General features: G+C 46.2%; 1 pseudogene; it reads left to right on the top strand.

Moving 5' to 3' along the window:
• Positions 1 to 9,432, top strand: part of LOC120042096 — a 9,935-nt pseudogene extending 503 nt beyond the window's left edge.
• Positions 9,433 to 15,122: the final 5,690 nt, after the last annotated feature.

Below are 15,122 nucleotides of genomic sequence, written 5' to 3'. Positions count from 1 at the left end.
GGGGGGTCGTTTTGGTACAGGACTTAAGTGAAAGAAAACTATCTATCTTGTCACGGGATTGTGTTGCAAAACCACTAACTAACTTGTAATCTAGAGCGAGTAGGCTCAGTTAGCAGTAAATAACGTTAGACAGTTCCATGAACCCAATGCACCCTGTTCCTTCCTTATGAGATGTGCCAGTCAAGGTCATGTGTTTCTTGTATGGCATTTGTGTTTAACTTTGACAAAGGGATGTCATATCCTGTACCTTGCTAGAGCTTCCCTCCTGGTTGTGATTGGTGATTTGTATAGATTTTCACCATTGTGTAATGATCTTGTCAAACCTTACTGTGGCAGTTGTACAACTGATTCAGAGGGTTGGGTTAAATGCGGAAGACACATTTTGGTTGAATGCATTCAGTGTGCAACTGACTAGGTATTCCCTTTCCCAACTGAACCAGGCGGGAAATCAGGATGAGGAATAGTAGCTTACTAGCTACTGCTAGATTACAAGCTGGTGTGTGGATTTGAAGAATCTTTGAGAGATCTAGTGACAACATTGAATCAGTCATTCCCCATAGGCCTAGAGGTTTTTCAAGATGGGACTCAAAAGGCCCCTAAAGGCAACATCCAGGAGCCTAAATCTAATTCATTAGTGCATAGTTGTAAGTTAATTTGCACCAATAGAAACGCAAAGACTATCTTAGGTGGACGGGTTGCACGCTCTATAGAGGAAACACTGGATTGAATGTAGAGGTCGACCGATTATGATTTTTCAAGGGCGATACCGATTATTGGAGGAGCAAAGGAAGCCGATACCGATTAATCGGCAAATTTTTATATATATATTTGTAATAATGACAATTACAACAATATTGAATGAACACTTTTTTTAAATTTTAACTTAATACATAAACAAAATAAATTTAGTCTCAAATAAATAATGAAACATGTTCAATTTGGTTTAAATAATGCAAAAACACAGTGTTGGAGAAGAAAGTAAAAGTGCAATATGTGCCATGTAAGAAAGCTAACGTTTAAGTTCCTTGCTCAGAACATGAGAACATATGAAAGCTGGTGGTTCCTTTTAACATGAGTCTTCAATATTCCCAGGTAAGAAGTTTTAGGTTGTAGTTATTATAGGAAATATAGGACTATTTCTCTCTATACCATTTGTATTTCATATACCTTGACTATTGGATGTTCTTATAGGCACTATAGTATTGCCAGCCTAATCTCGGGAGTTGATAGGCTTGAAGTCATAAACAGCTCAATGCTTGAAGCACAGCGAAGAGGTGCTGGCAAATGCAGGAAAGTGCTGTTTGAATGAATGCTTACGAGCCTGCTGCTGCCTACCACCCGCTCAGTCAGACTGCGCTATCAAATATCAAATCATAGACTTATTTATAATATAATAAACGCACAGAAATAAGAGCCCTAGGGCATTAATTTGGTAAAATCCGGAAACTCATTTAGAAAACAAAACGTTTATTCTTTCAGTGAAATACGGAACCGTTCCGTATTTTATCTAACGGGTGGCATCCATAAGTCTACATATTGCGGTTACATTGCACAACCTTCAATGTTATGTCATAATTATCTAAAATTCTGGCAAATTAATTACGGTCTTTGTTAGGAAGAAATGGTCTTCACACAGTTCGCAACGAGCCAGGCGGCCCAACCTGCTGCATATACCCTGACTCTGCTTGCACAGAATGCAAGAGAAGTGACACAATTTCCTGAGTTAAAAAAAAATCATGTTAGCAGGGAATATTAACTAAATATGCAGGTTTAAAAATATATACTTGTGTATTGATTTTAAGAAAGGCATTGATGTTTATGGTGGGGTACACATTGGTGTAACGACAGTGCTTTTTTTGCGAATGCGCTTGTTAAATCACCCGTTTGGCAAAGTTGAAGTAGGCTGTGATTCGATGATAAATTAACAGGCACCGCATCGATTATATGCAATGCAGGACAAGCTAGTTAAACTAGTAACATCATCAACCATGTGTAGTTAACTAGTGATTATGTGAAGATTGATTGTTTTTTTTATAAGATACGTTTAATGCTAGGAACTTACCATGGCTCCTTGCTGCACTCGCGTAACAGGTGGTCAGCCTGCCACGCAGTTTCCTCGGAGTGCAATGTAATCGGCCATAATCGGCGACCAAAAATGCGGATTACTGATTGTTATGAACTTGAAATCGGCCCTAATTAATCGGCCATTCCGATTAATCGGTCGTCCTCTAATTGAATGATACATAAGTCTCAGTAATGATACATAAGTCTCTGCTCCCAAGTGGCACAGTGGTCTAAGACACTGCATCTCAGTGCAAGATGCCTGGTTCAAATAAATAAGAATTTGTTCTTAACTGACCTGCCTGTTAACTAAAGGTTAAATAAAATAATAGTTCAATAAAATAAACTGTATGATTTGTTTCCACAGGCAGGAGCTCCAGACACCAACGCTATGTGTCCTCCGAGCACTCGGGACCAGCCCAGCCAGCCTTTCTGATGTCATCGCCACCCCCCCTCTGGATGGAGCCCCCAAAGCGTACCCCCCCAAAATCACCCAGCTGGTACACGACATCACCAGCCTCACCTTGTTAGAGGTGTCAGACCTCAATGAGCTCCTCAAGGTATGGAACTGCAACATGTAGACTGTGTAGATTAACATAAGGAGACATGTACATTTGAGTCATTTAGCAGACGCTCGTATCCAGTGCCACACAGTAAGTGCCATAAATTATAGCACATTGGCCTATATATAAGACACAGTACATAGCCATAGCACATTGTCCTATATATAACACATAGCCTGGAATATAGCATCTTGGCCTTTATATAACACATAGTACTTAGCCATAACACAGTACTTAGCCTGGAATATAGCATATTGTCCTATATATAACAGACAGTACATAGCCTGGAATATAGCATCTTGGCCTTTATATAACACATAGTACATATATAACAGATAGTACATAGCCTGGAATATAGCACATTGGCCTATATATAACACATAGTACATAGCACATTGATCTGTACTTGAGTATAATTAGGCAAATCTGACATTACATATGTTTTTTAATTTACTTGACGTTATCCAGAGCGACTTACAGGAGCAATTAGGGTTAAGTGCCTTGTTCAAGGGCACGTCGGTAGATTTTTCACGTAGTCTGCTCGGGGATTCGAACCAGCGACCTTTCGGTTACTGGTCCAGCACTGTTAACTGCTAGGCTACCTGCTACCTGTACAATAGGCTACAACTTAATTTGTCCAACTATTACATCGGAAATTCAAGGAGACAAAACTCCAGACCACCTTTACTCCACCAACAGGCTCTCCCTCACCCTCCATTTGGCAAATCTGACCATAACTCTATCCTCCTGATTCCTGCTTACAAGCAAAAACTCAAACAGGAAGTACCCAGTGATGCGCTCAATACAGAAGTGGTCCCATGAAGCGGATGCTAAGCTACAGGACTGTTTCACTAGCCCAGACTGGAATATGTTCCGGGATTCATCCTATGGCATTGAGAAGTTTACCACATCAGTCACCGGCTTCATTAATAAGTGCACTGACGATGTCGTCCCCACAGTGACCGTATGTACATATCCCAACCAGAAGCCATGGATGACAGGCAACATCCACACTGAGCTAAAGGCAAAGCGTCAATACAGGACTAAAATCGAATCCTACTACGCCAGCTCTGACGCTCGTCGGATGTGGTAGGGCTTACAAACTATCACGGATTACAAAGGGAAACCTTGCCGCAAGCCTACCAGACGAGCTAAGCTTCGAGGTAAGCAACACTGAACCATGCATGAGAGCACCAGCTGTTCCGGACGACTGTGATCATGCTCTCTGTAGGCGACATGCGTAAGACCTTCAAACAGGTTAACTTTCACAGTCGTCCGGAACAGCTGGTACGCAGAGCATGCACTGACCAGCTGGCAAGTGTCTTCACTGACATTTTCAACCTCTCCATGACCTAGTATGTAATACCTACATGTTTTAAGCAGGCCACCATAGTCCCTGTGCCCAAGAACGCCAAAGGTAACCTGTGTAAATGACTATCGCCCTGTATCACTCCCATCTGTAGCCATGAAGTGCTTTGAAAGGCTGGTCATGGTTCACATCAACACCATCATCTCAGACACCCTGGACAACTCCAATTTGTAAACCGCCCCAACAGATCCAAAGATGATGCAATCTCTATTGCAGTCCACACTAGGGTTGGACGGTATCCAGCTTTTCATATGGTCATACCGTCCTTCTCTCACCCTGGGATTTACAGTAATACCGGCGTAGGACACAGGGAGGCGCCAAAAACACCCGCAAAAACACCCGTTGGGTGTCTATTACCAGAATGCTAACAAAATTAGCACAAGTAATAGCAGACCAACTAGGCGATACCAAATGTCATTTTTGATGAGTTTGGAAATTTACAGATGAATGTGGATGAAAGACGTTGTGCAAATGAACAAAGTGTTGATGCATGCAGTACTGGCTCTCCAGCAGAGACCTGGCAGTGTGGTGCCAGGACGACAACATCTGCCTCGGCGTCAGCAAGACAAAGAAGCTGATCGTGGACTACAGAAAACGGAGGGCTGATCACTCCCCCATTCACATCGACGGGGCTGTAGTGGAGCGGGTCGAGAGCTTCAAGTTCCTCTGCATCACTAAAGATCATGGTCCACACACACCAACACAGTTGTGAAGAGGACATGACCACGCCTCTTCCCCCTCATGAGTCTGAAAAGATTTGGCATGGGCCCTCAGACCCTCAAAAGGTTCTACAGCTGCACCATTGAGAGCATCTTGACTGGCTGCATCACCGCCTGGTACGGCAACTGCTTGACATCTGACCGTAAGAGTTCCCTGCCATCCAGGACCTCTATAACAGGTGGTGTCAGAGGAAGGCCCTAAAAATAATCAAAGACTCCCCCCACCTAAGTCATAGCTCTTCTCTCTGCTATCGCACGGGAAGCGGTACCGATGCACCAGGTCTGGAACCAACACGACCCTGAACAGCTTCTACCCCCAAGTCATAGACTGTTCTCTCTGCTATCGCACGGGAAGCGGTACCGATGCACCAGGTCTGGAACCAACACGACCCTGAACAGCTTCTACCCCCAAGTCATAGACTGTTCTCTCTGCTATCGCACGGGAAGTGGTACCGATGCACTAAGTCTGGAACCAACAGGACCCTGAACAACTTCTACCCCCAAGCCATCAGACTGCTAAACAGTTAGTCAGTTCAATAGATACCCAGATAGCTACCCTATCTGCATTGACCCTTTTTGCACCAACTCTTTTAATCACATTTAAAAATATATATATATATTCTACAGAGCTCCTGCCTGTGGAAACAAATCATACAGTTAATGTATTTTTTTATTTAGCTTTTATTTAACTAGGCAAGTCAGTTAAGAACACATTCTTATTTTCAATGACGGCCTAGGAACAGTGGGTTAACTGCCTTGTCAGCTCGGGGATTCGATCTTGCAACCTTTTGGTTACAGGTCCAACGCTCTAACGACTAGACTACCTGCCTCCCCAACGCTGCTGCTACTGTTTATTATCTGCCACTTTGTTCCTAGTTATATGTATTGGTAGCCCGTGTATAAAGCCATGTTATCATTACTCATTGTGTATTTTTCTATTTCTCTATTCTCTTTCTCTCTGTATTGTTGTGAAGGACTGTAGTAAGCATATCACTGATGGTCGACACCTGCTGTTTAAGAAGCATGTGATGAGTAACATTTGACTTGCTCAATGACTTCTCAATACAGTATGTGTAATTTTTGTCCCAGAAAACCCTGAATATCCAGGATGTTGGGATGATGCCAATGGGAGCCATGACTGCAGCAGCAGCACCTGCAGCTCTGGTAAGACAGGGATTGTTTCAGTGTGTTTCTGTGTTTTTATTCAATACGTTTATCAAGCTTCTTTACCTGTATTGGTTAGCCCACCCTTACATGATGCCCCGTGGTTACCCCTTACGTGATGCCCCGTTGTTACCCCTTACATGATGCCCCGTGGTTACCCCTTACATGATGCCCCGTGGTTCCCCCTTACGTGATGCCCCGTTGTTACCCCTTACGCGATGCCCCGTGGTTCCCCCTTACGCGATGCCCCGTGGTTCCCCCTTACGCGATGCCCCGTGGTTCCCCCTTACGCGATGCCCCGTGGTTCCCCCTTACGCGATGCCCCGTGGTTCCCCCTTACGCGATGCCCCGTGGTTCCCCCTTACGCGATGCCCCGTGGTTCCCCCTTACGCGATGCCCCGTGGTTCCCCCTTACGCGATGCCCCGTGGTTCCCCCTTACGCGATGCCCCGTGGTTCCCCCTTACGCGATGCCCCGTGGTTCCCCCTTACGCGATGCCCCGTGGTTCCCCCTTACGCGATGCCCCGTGGTTCCCCCTTACGCGATGCCTCGTGGTTCCCCCTTACGCGATGCCCCGTGGTTCCCCCTTACGCGATGCCCCGTGGTTCCCCCTTACGCGATGCCCCGTGGTTACCCCTTACGCGATGCCCCGTGGTTCCCCCTTACGCGATGCCCCGTAGTTCCCCCTTACGCGATGCCCCGTGATTCCCCCTTACGCGATGCCCCGTGGTTACCCCTTACGCGATGCCCCGTGGTTACCCCTTACGCGATGCCCCGTGGTTACCCCTTACGCGATGCCCCGTGGTTACCCCTTACGCGATGCCCCGTGGTTCCCCCTTACGCGATGCCCCGTGGTTCCCCCTTACGCGATGCCTCGTGGTTCCCCCTTACGCGATGCCCCGTGGTTCCCCCTTACGCGATGCCCCGTGGTTCCCCCTTACGCGATGCCCCGTGGTTCCCCCTTACGCGATGCCCCGTGGTTACCCCTTACGCGATGCCCCGTGGTTCCCCCTTACGCGATGCCCCGTGGTTACCCCTTACGCGATGCCCCGTGGTTCCCCCTTACGCGATGCCCCGTAGTTCCCCCTTACGCGATGCCCCGTGGTTACCCCTTACGCGATGCCCCGTGGTTACCCCTTACGCGATGCCCCGTGGTTACCCCTTACGCGATGCCCCGTGGTTACCCCTTACGCGATCCCTTACGCGATGCCCCGTGGTTACCCCTTACGCGATGCCCCGTGGTTACCCCTTACGCGATGCCCCGTGGTTACCCCTTACGCGATGCCCCGTGGTTACCCCTTACGCGATGCCCCGTGGTTACCCCTTACGCGATGCCCCGTGGTTACCCCTTACGCGATGCCCCGTGGTTCCCCCTTACGCGATGCCCCGTGGTTCCCCCTTATGTGATGCCCCGTGGTTCCCCCTTATGTGATGCCCCGTGGTTCCCCCTTACGTGATGCCCCGTGGTTCCCCCTTGTGATGCCCCGTGGTTCCCCCTTACGCGATGCCCCGTGGTTCCCCCTTACGCGATGCCCCGTGGTTCCCCCTTACGCGATGCCCCGTGGTTCCCCCTTAACCCACCCTACATGACTTGATCTAGGAGGTACCCCTGCAGAGCTCATTGGCCTTCTATCTATAAATGCTTTAACCTCGTTTAGTTTCAATGCCCAATGTAAGCCTCTTTACTGCAATGCAATCGTTCTGCTTGACTTTACACACAAACATGTCATGTAGTGTCCTCAGAGCATAGATAGAACATGTTCTAACCTCGCATTGTATTCATTCTGCTCCGATAGGCAGTGGAAGAGGACATGGTACCAGTCAAGAAAGAGAAGACACACTTCACAGTGAAACTGACAGAACTGAAGGCAGCAGAGAAAGTGAAACTCATAAAAGAAGTGAAGAACTGCATCCAAGGCTTGAACCTGGTGCAGGTCAGATGGTCTTCCTGTTTTCCTCTGTGTGATGTCACAGCCAGACAATCATTCTTTAGTTCTTTCCTGTCTCTGTAATCATTTGTCCATTCCGTCTCTGGCCACACACGCTCCAGTGTCCACGCTTAAAGGACACAGAGTCAAATCAGTCTGAGACATAGGATAGCTTTGGGTTGGAGGTCTTTCACTCTGGTACTGCTCTCTTTATGTATATAGTAGGTTAAGAGGTTGGTTGACTTCTCTGTTCTCTCTGTATAATCCTCCTTCTGTTTCTTACTCTGAAAGACATACAATCACGTCCGTCTAGGAGGTTGCTTTGTGTTAATGTTACTATAGATCCTCTGTCCTCTACCAGGTTAAGAAGTTGGTTGCTTTGTGTTAATGTTACTATAGATCCTCTGTCCTCTACCAGGTTAAGAAGTTGGTTGCTTTGTGTTAATGTTACTATAGATCCTCTGTCCTCTACCAGGTTAAGAAGTTGGTTGCTTTGTGTTATTGTTACTGTAGATCACTGACCTCCTCTGTCCTCTACCAGGCTAAGAAGTTGGTTGCTTTGTGTTATTGTTACTGTAGATCACTGACCTCCTCTGTCCTCTACCAGGCTAAGAAGTTGGTTGCTTTGTGTTAATGTTACTATAGATCCTCTGTCCTCTACCAGGCTAAGAAGTTGGTTGCTTTGTGTTATTGTTGCTGTAGATCACTGATCTCCTCTGTCCTCTACCAGGCTAAGAAGTTGGTTGAGTCCCTCCCCCAGGAGATCAGAGCCAATGTGTCCAAAGAGGAGGCGGAGAAGCTGAAGACGGCCCTGGAGACAGCAGGAGGCACTGTGGTGCTGGAGTAAACCGTCCCTCCTCTCTCCCTCCCTGCCTCCACCAGACTGACCCCAATCCACCGTCTGGCTGCGGTTACTCCCGTCTTCTGTCTTTCTGTTTTATACAGCAGTAAAAGAACAAAGGAACCAATACCTTGGGAAAGGAAACTGAAATATTGCCTTTTGACAACGTCGCTGTACCAGCTACCAACTGGACGGTGTGAGGCGGGGCGGGAGAAACTAACTCAGACTGAACTCCTCAGGCTCAGAGCCTGAACACACCCGCCCGCTGCCCGGCCGCTCGTCAATTTACTCCCCCATTTGTCTTGTTTGTTCTGGCTGGCTCTGTCCCGATTCTCCATCCTTCTCCCGAAGTGTGCACTTCTCTTGCGTTCTTTCTCGCACGCATTGATTCAACAATGGTGGAAACTCAAACTCCCTCAAGCCAGTGTTTACATCAGCTCCATGTTTAAAAGTCCATGACTGGGAATATGAGGGCACAGTACAGGAGAAGGGTGGATAATGGGTACTTTTGCCCATCTATCAGTCTGGTACTTTTGCCCATTGGCCTGCAGTCAAGCTGGCCCTGGGCCTCCGGTCTGTCTGTCTGGGGGTGAGTTGCCCTGAAAGCCTCGTAGCTAACGTGGCATGTTATTTCTCTTGACAACCCTCCACAGTGACCATTGAAATATCTACGTTTGACTGTCTGTATTCTCCAGAGGAGGCTGGTGGGAGGAGCTATAGGAGGACAGGCTCATTGTAATGGCTGGAATGGAATTATGGAATGGAGTCAAACAGGTGGTTTCCATTTGATACCATTCCATTAATTCCATGTCAGCAATTACAATAAGCCTGTCCTCCTATAGCTCCTCCCACCAGCCTCCGCTGGTATTTTATCTGCGTTAATGAACACTTTGCTGGTTGTTCTATGAGTGGTGTGAGTCTGGGTCATCAAGAGGACTGAGGTACCACGTTCACAACACATCTTTTTTAGAAACCCTCCCCCTGACTGGTAACAGACTCCTGTGTAGGGAGACATGGTTACCGTGTTATCTAGAACCAGGAGAACGGAGCTGATTCCTCATTACGGGTTGGAACCGGTTCAGGGAACAGAACTGAAAAGACGGAAAATAACGTCATTTTTCAAGTAGCAGAAACAGAACCTGGAACGAAAGTGATCCATACTGTTCCGGAACAGAACCATTATTTTAAAAGCATGGGAACCGGTTAATAACGTTCTTTTACATTCCAGGCGTTTCTACTCTCACAAAAAACCGCAACAAAGTGCCTAGGCAAAGCCCCCACTCTGTCACTCAGAAACATATTCCAGTATCTGCCTGCAAGCTGAACATCTTTACCAGTGTGTGTGCATGTTTAGGCTACCTGCTACCCCCCCCCCCCCCCCCCCCCCCCCCTCTAAAGCTAGGCTACTCCCCTCTCAGAAGCTAGGCTCCTGTACTGACTTACAATCGTGATTCAGAAGATAGGGGGAGAGATTTTTTAATTAGCTAGAAGAATATATGAACTGTTTTGATGCTAGTTAAGGATACTATAGGCCTAGTTATCACGTTTCACATTGGGTTTATTAACTACAAAAAGGTAAGACGTGTTTTTTAAGTCTGGTGCCGCTCTGCACAAACTAGCTTGTTGGCTAGCAAGGTCAAAGGACATTAAAAGTTCCTCCGTAGAAGCCACTCCTCCTAGGTATAATTCTGTGGACATAAATCAGGTAAGGCATGTCATAACGATGCCCAGCGCTTCAAGCCTCCTCCTCAACACTCTTGTTCTCTCCCCTCCCGCAAAATGTCAGTCGCATCTTGCGCCATAGGCTACACTTGTTTGTCCATCACGCAAGCTTGCCTGCTCTATCCGGACTGATTGGTGAAGTCATTTAATCAGCTAAATGTTAAAAATATAAATATTTTAAAGGTTAAAAAGGAACAGAAAGGAACGTTATAAACCGGTACTTTGGTTTGAACCGGTTCTGAACTTTATTTTGCTGGTCGAAACAGTGGAACATAACTTTTTTTTTCTGTTCAGAACTAAACGATTTGGAAAAATAATTTTGGTTCCAACCCCTGGTCTTTATACTGTATGGCTGATATAGGATCAATGATGAAGTGATTAAAATAAAATACAAGTTACATTTCTTTGGTTGGTTGAATATAATCTTGCATTGGATCACATTTGTGCTGTAAAGACTATGAAGGATTATTAAATAGTACCTATGTGAAACGTATTCATAATGATGTTTTATTTGATGTTAGACATCCATATTTTGAATTAACTTTGTTTAAAATTCTAATGGAGTTTAATATGTAAAGGGGCCACTAGGTGGCAGAAGAGAGCTTTGCTGATTCTCCCAGACCAGGGCAACTGGCATCCTCGCATGGTTTTGTAGGCCCACTGATCACCCCCCCCCCCCCCCCCAATCCTATGGGGTCTCAACTTACTGTTGAGAGTTATAATAGCTAGTTGAGTGACTGTCAGTAACCGACATAAGAGAGAAACTGCTGATGCTAAACCACATTGCTAAATTGCACCTTGTTTATTCTAGCTTGTCAACTTAAATTGTTTTATATTTGGAAGTTAGTCTAGAGGCCAGCTAGCAATCATGTTCAAATTACCGACTGGGAGCCTCATTGATTTTGTTAGTTACTCCGACTCAAATATATTAATAACGGCAAACATTTCTCTCCACCCCATGGCAAAATGTGTAGAATTGCAGGAAATTTGCTTTTAAAACTGCACATTTTTCTCTAAACCTAGAGCTGTTGCGTTGACCGTATTACTGCCACACCAGCAGTCATGAGTCATCAAGAAGACCACAGTCAAATTCTATGTGAGTCGCGGTAATCTCCTCTTATGCACTCTGGACATGCCTTGGTAGTACCCAAAACATGGTCCTTGTCCATGTTGTTTCAAAGCCTTAATACATCAAAATGGACATTGCTTTCTAAGGTGAGGATTCATGAAAAACACCCATAAGCATGTTAGAGCTTATAGATATGCCTATATAACCCCCACACAAAAAAACAATTAAAGTAATGATTTATACAATACAATAGCCTACTGCACTGCATAATTACTAAAGGCAGAAAAACATTACAAAACATTTATGTAAGATGTCTTTGCTACATAATTGGTCGGGCCTTTACAAATTCTAGTAATGGCCTTTTGAGTGATTGTATTATGATGCATACTGGATGGACTGGTTACCTTATGCTCCAAACATCCTATCCATTAGTCTGGTAGAGAACGTATAGGCCATGCTGTTGGATGGACTGGTTACCTTATGCTCCAAACATCCTATCCATGAGTCTGGGATGGAACGTATAGGCCATGCTGTTGGATGGACTGGTTACCTTATGCTCCAAACATCCTATCCATGAGTCTGGTAGAGAACGTATAGGCCATGCTGTTGGATGGACTGGTTACCTTATGCTCCAAACACTGGGTAGTTTCAGGAACAGGGTTAGAGAACCCATGGTATACAGAGCACTGGGTAGTTTCAGGAACAGGGTTGGAGAACCCATGGTATACAGAGCACTGGGTAGTTTCAGGACCAGCGTTAGAGAACCCATGGTATACAGAGCACTGGGTAGTTTCAGGAACAGGGTTAGAGAACCCATGGTATACAGAGCACTGGGTAGTTTCAGGAACAGGGTTGGAGAACCCATGGTATACAGAGCACTGGGTAGTTTCAGGAATCAGGTTAGAGAACCCATGGTATACAGAGCACTGGGTAGTTTCAGGAATCAGGTTAGAGAACCCATGGTATACAGAGCACTGGGTAGTTTCAGGAACAGGGTTAGAGAACCCATGGTATACAGAGCACTGGGTAGTTTCAGGAACAGGGTTAGAGAACCCATGGTATACAGAGCACTGGGTAGTTTCAGGAACAGGGTTAGAGAAACCATGGAGTGACCTAACCGGAGGAGCTTACCAGGCTATTGAAAACGAACCAGCGGGAAAGCGGCCTCCCATTTACCTCTTCCAGTGCATACAGATGACATGTATTTCCCCCTGTTCCTGCCCATTTGATAATGGGCAATTCTAAATAAAAACTAATTTGAAATATTAGCAAAAGTAAGATTAAATTGAGAATATTCTGATGGGTGAAAATATGATCACTTGATTAGAGAAGAGTACAGCAAGGAACTGAGTGCAAGCTTTAAAAAAAAAGATTTTCTCAAATCGTCAGTCGCATCATGCAGCCCCTTTGTGTTGATTTCCAGCACACTCTAAGGTTTGTATCATTCACAACTAAAGTTGCCAAATAACTCTAAATCTAGCATATTATAGGACCTGTTTCAAATGATCACTTTTACGCTCAACATGACCACTTCATATGTGCACCTCCTCTGGAATGTAAAACATATTCAGTAATATTCTTTTTACTATAAAATCATATAAAATGACATGGGCCTTATAAGCCTATCTTGTCAGCTAAATGAACAAGCCTACAGCCTATGGCATGAAGCATAGCCAGATAACATACAGTAGGCGACTCATATTCTGTTCTTGTGAAATACATTTTCTACATATAAACGTTTCTTTAGACCAGCCTAAAATAAATAATGGATTTTAATGTGATGGGGTATATTAAATTAATTTAATATACTTTTTAAAATGTAGAGCCATAATTGAGAAAACCGAGACCACTGGAATGTCAGATTTGAACTGTGGCTCAGTTGGTAGAGCATGGTGCTTGCAACTCCAGGGTTGTGGGTTTGATTCCCACGAGGGACCAGTATGAACATATATGCTCTCACCACTGTAAGTTGCTCTGGATAAGAGCATCTGCTAAATGACTCAAATGTAAAATAATATTTCTGATTTTGTTACTACTCTCATTGTGCACGTTTGTGCCCCAACAGAGCTCTCCAGCTGGAGGGAGGCGGTGTTTGACTGTCTGGTTAACGGCTCAGGTAGAACACCCTCCTGTAGGATCCTCTATCACCCACACGCAGAGTCCCAGCCTTTCTGTCAGGTTGAACACCCTCCTGTAGGATCCTCTATCACCCACACGCAGAGCCCCAGCCTCTCTCGCTCTCAGGTAGAACACCCTCCTGTAGGATCCTCTATCACCCACACACAGAGCCCAGCCTTTCTCGCTCTCAGGTAGAACACCCTCCTGTAGGATCCTCTATCACCCACACGCAGAGTCCCAGCCTTTCTCTCAGGTAGAACACCCTCCTGTAGGATCCTCTATCACCCACACGCAGAGCCCCAGCCTTTCTCTCTCAGAGGATCCTACAGGAGGGTGTTCTACCTGAGAGAGAAATGCTGGGGCTCTGCGTGTGGGTGATAGAGGATCCTACAGGAGGGTGTTCTACCTGAGAGAAAGGCTGGGACTCTGCGTGTGGGTGATAGGTAGAACACCCTCCTGTAGGATCCTCTATCACCCACACGGAGAGCCCCAGCCTTTCTCTCAGGTAGAACACCCTCCTGTAGGATCCTCTATCACCCACACGCAGAGCCCCAGCCTTTCTTTCTCTCAGGTAGAACACCCTCCTGTAGGATCCTCTATCACCCACACGGAGAGCCCAGCCTTTCTCTCTCAGGTAGAACACCCTCCTGTAGGATCCTCTATCACCCACACACAGAGCCCCAGCCTTTCTCTCTCAGGTAGAACACCCTCCTGTAGGATCCTCTGTCACCCACACACAGAGCCCCAGCCTTTCTCTCAGGTAGAACACCCTCCTGTAGGATCCTCTGTCACCCACACACAGAGCCCCAGCCTTTCTCTCTCAGGTAGAACACCCTCCTGTAGGATCCTCTGTCACCCACACGCAGAGTCCCAGCCTTTCTCTCAGGTAGAACACCCTCCTGTAGGATCCTCTGTCACCCACACGCAGAGCCCAGCCTTTCTCTCAGGTTGAACACCCTCCTGTAGGACCCTCTATCACCCACACGCAGAGCCCCAGCCTTTCTTTCTCTCAGGTAGAACACCCTCCTGTAGGATCCTCTATCACCCACACGCAGAGCCCCAGCCTTTCTCTCAGGTTGAACACCCTCCTGTAGGATCCTCTATCACCCACACGCAGAGCCCCAGCCTTTCTCTCAGGTAGTACACCCTCCTGTAGGATCCTCTATCACCCACACGCAGAGCCCCAGGGAGAGATGGGAGAGAAGGAGTGGGTGTCTAGTTACTATTTCTTGCACCATGTGTTTCTGTGTATCTTCTCTGTCTGCTGCCCTGCTGCTCTGTTACCCCCATACCACTGACAGCTTATGAAAACCATGCTGGTCTGAACCAGATGGGCTCCAGTTCAACACGGATCCATGACATGTTGCACTTGTATTATATCTAAACACAATATAATCATAGCTGTGTAATAATGTGAGAAATGACGTTGTTGTTGTTTGTGAAAACCTTTGTCCCTTTGACCTCTGTCAAGCCCGGTTCAGAATGTTGTTCTGAACCCTCGACATCTTTGGGTCCACTGTCTGCCAGTCTGACCGGAAACCAACATGGTTACTAGGTTTAAGTTCTGTT

The sequence above is a fragment of the Salvelinus namaycush genome, chromosome 3 (assembly GCF_016432855.1).
Source record: "Salvelinus namaycush isolate Seneca chromosome 3, SaNama_1.0, whole genome shotgun sequence".
NCBI lineage: Eukaryota > Metazoa > Chordata > Actinopteri > Salmoniformes > Salmonidae > Salvelinus > Salvelinus namaycush.
The sequence above is the reverse complement of the archived record's forward strand: the minus strand, read 5'-3'. Positions and strand labels throughout refer to the sequence as shown.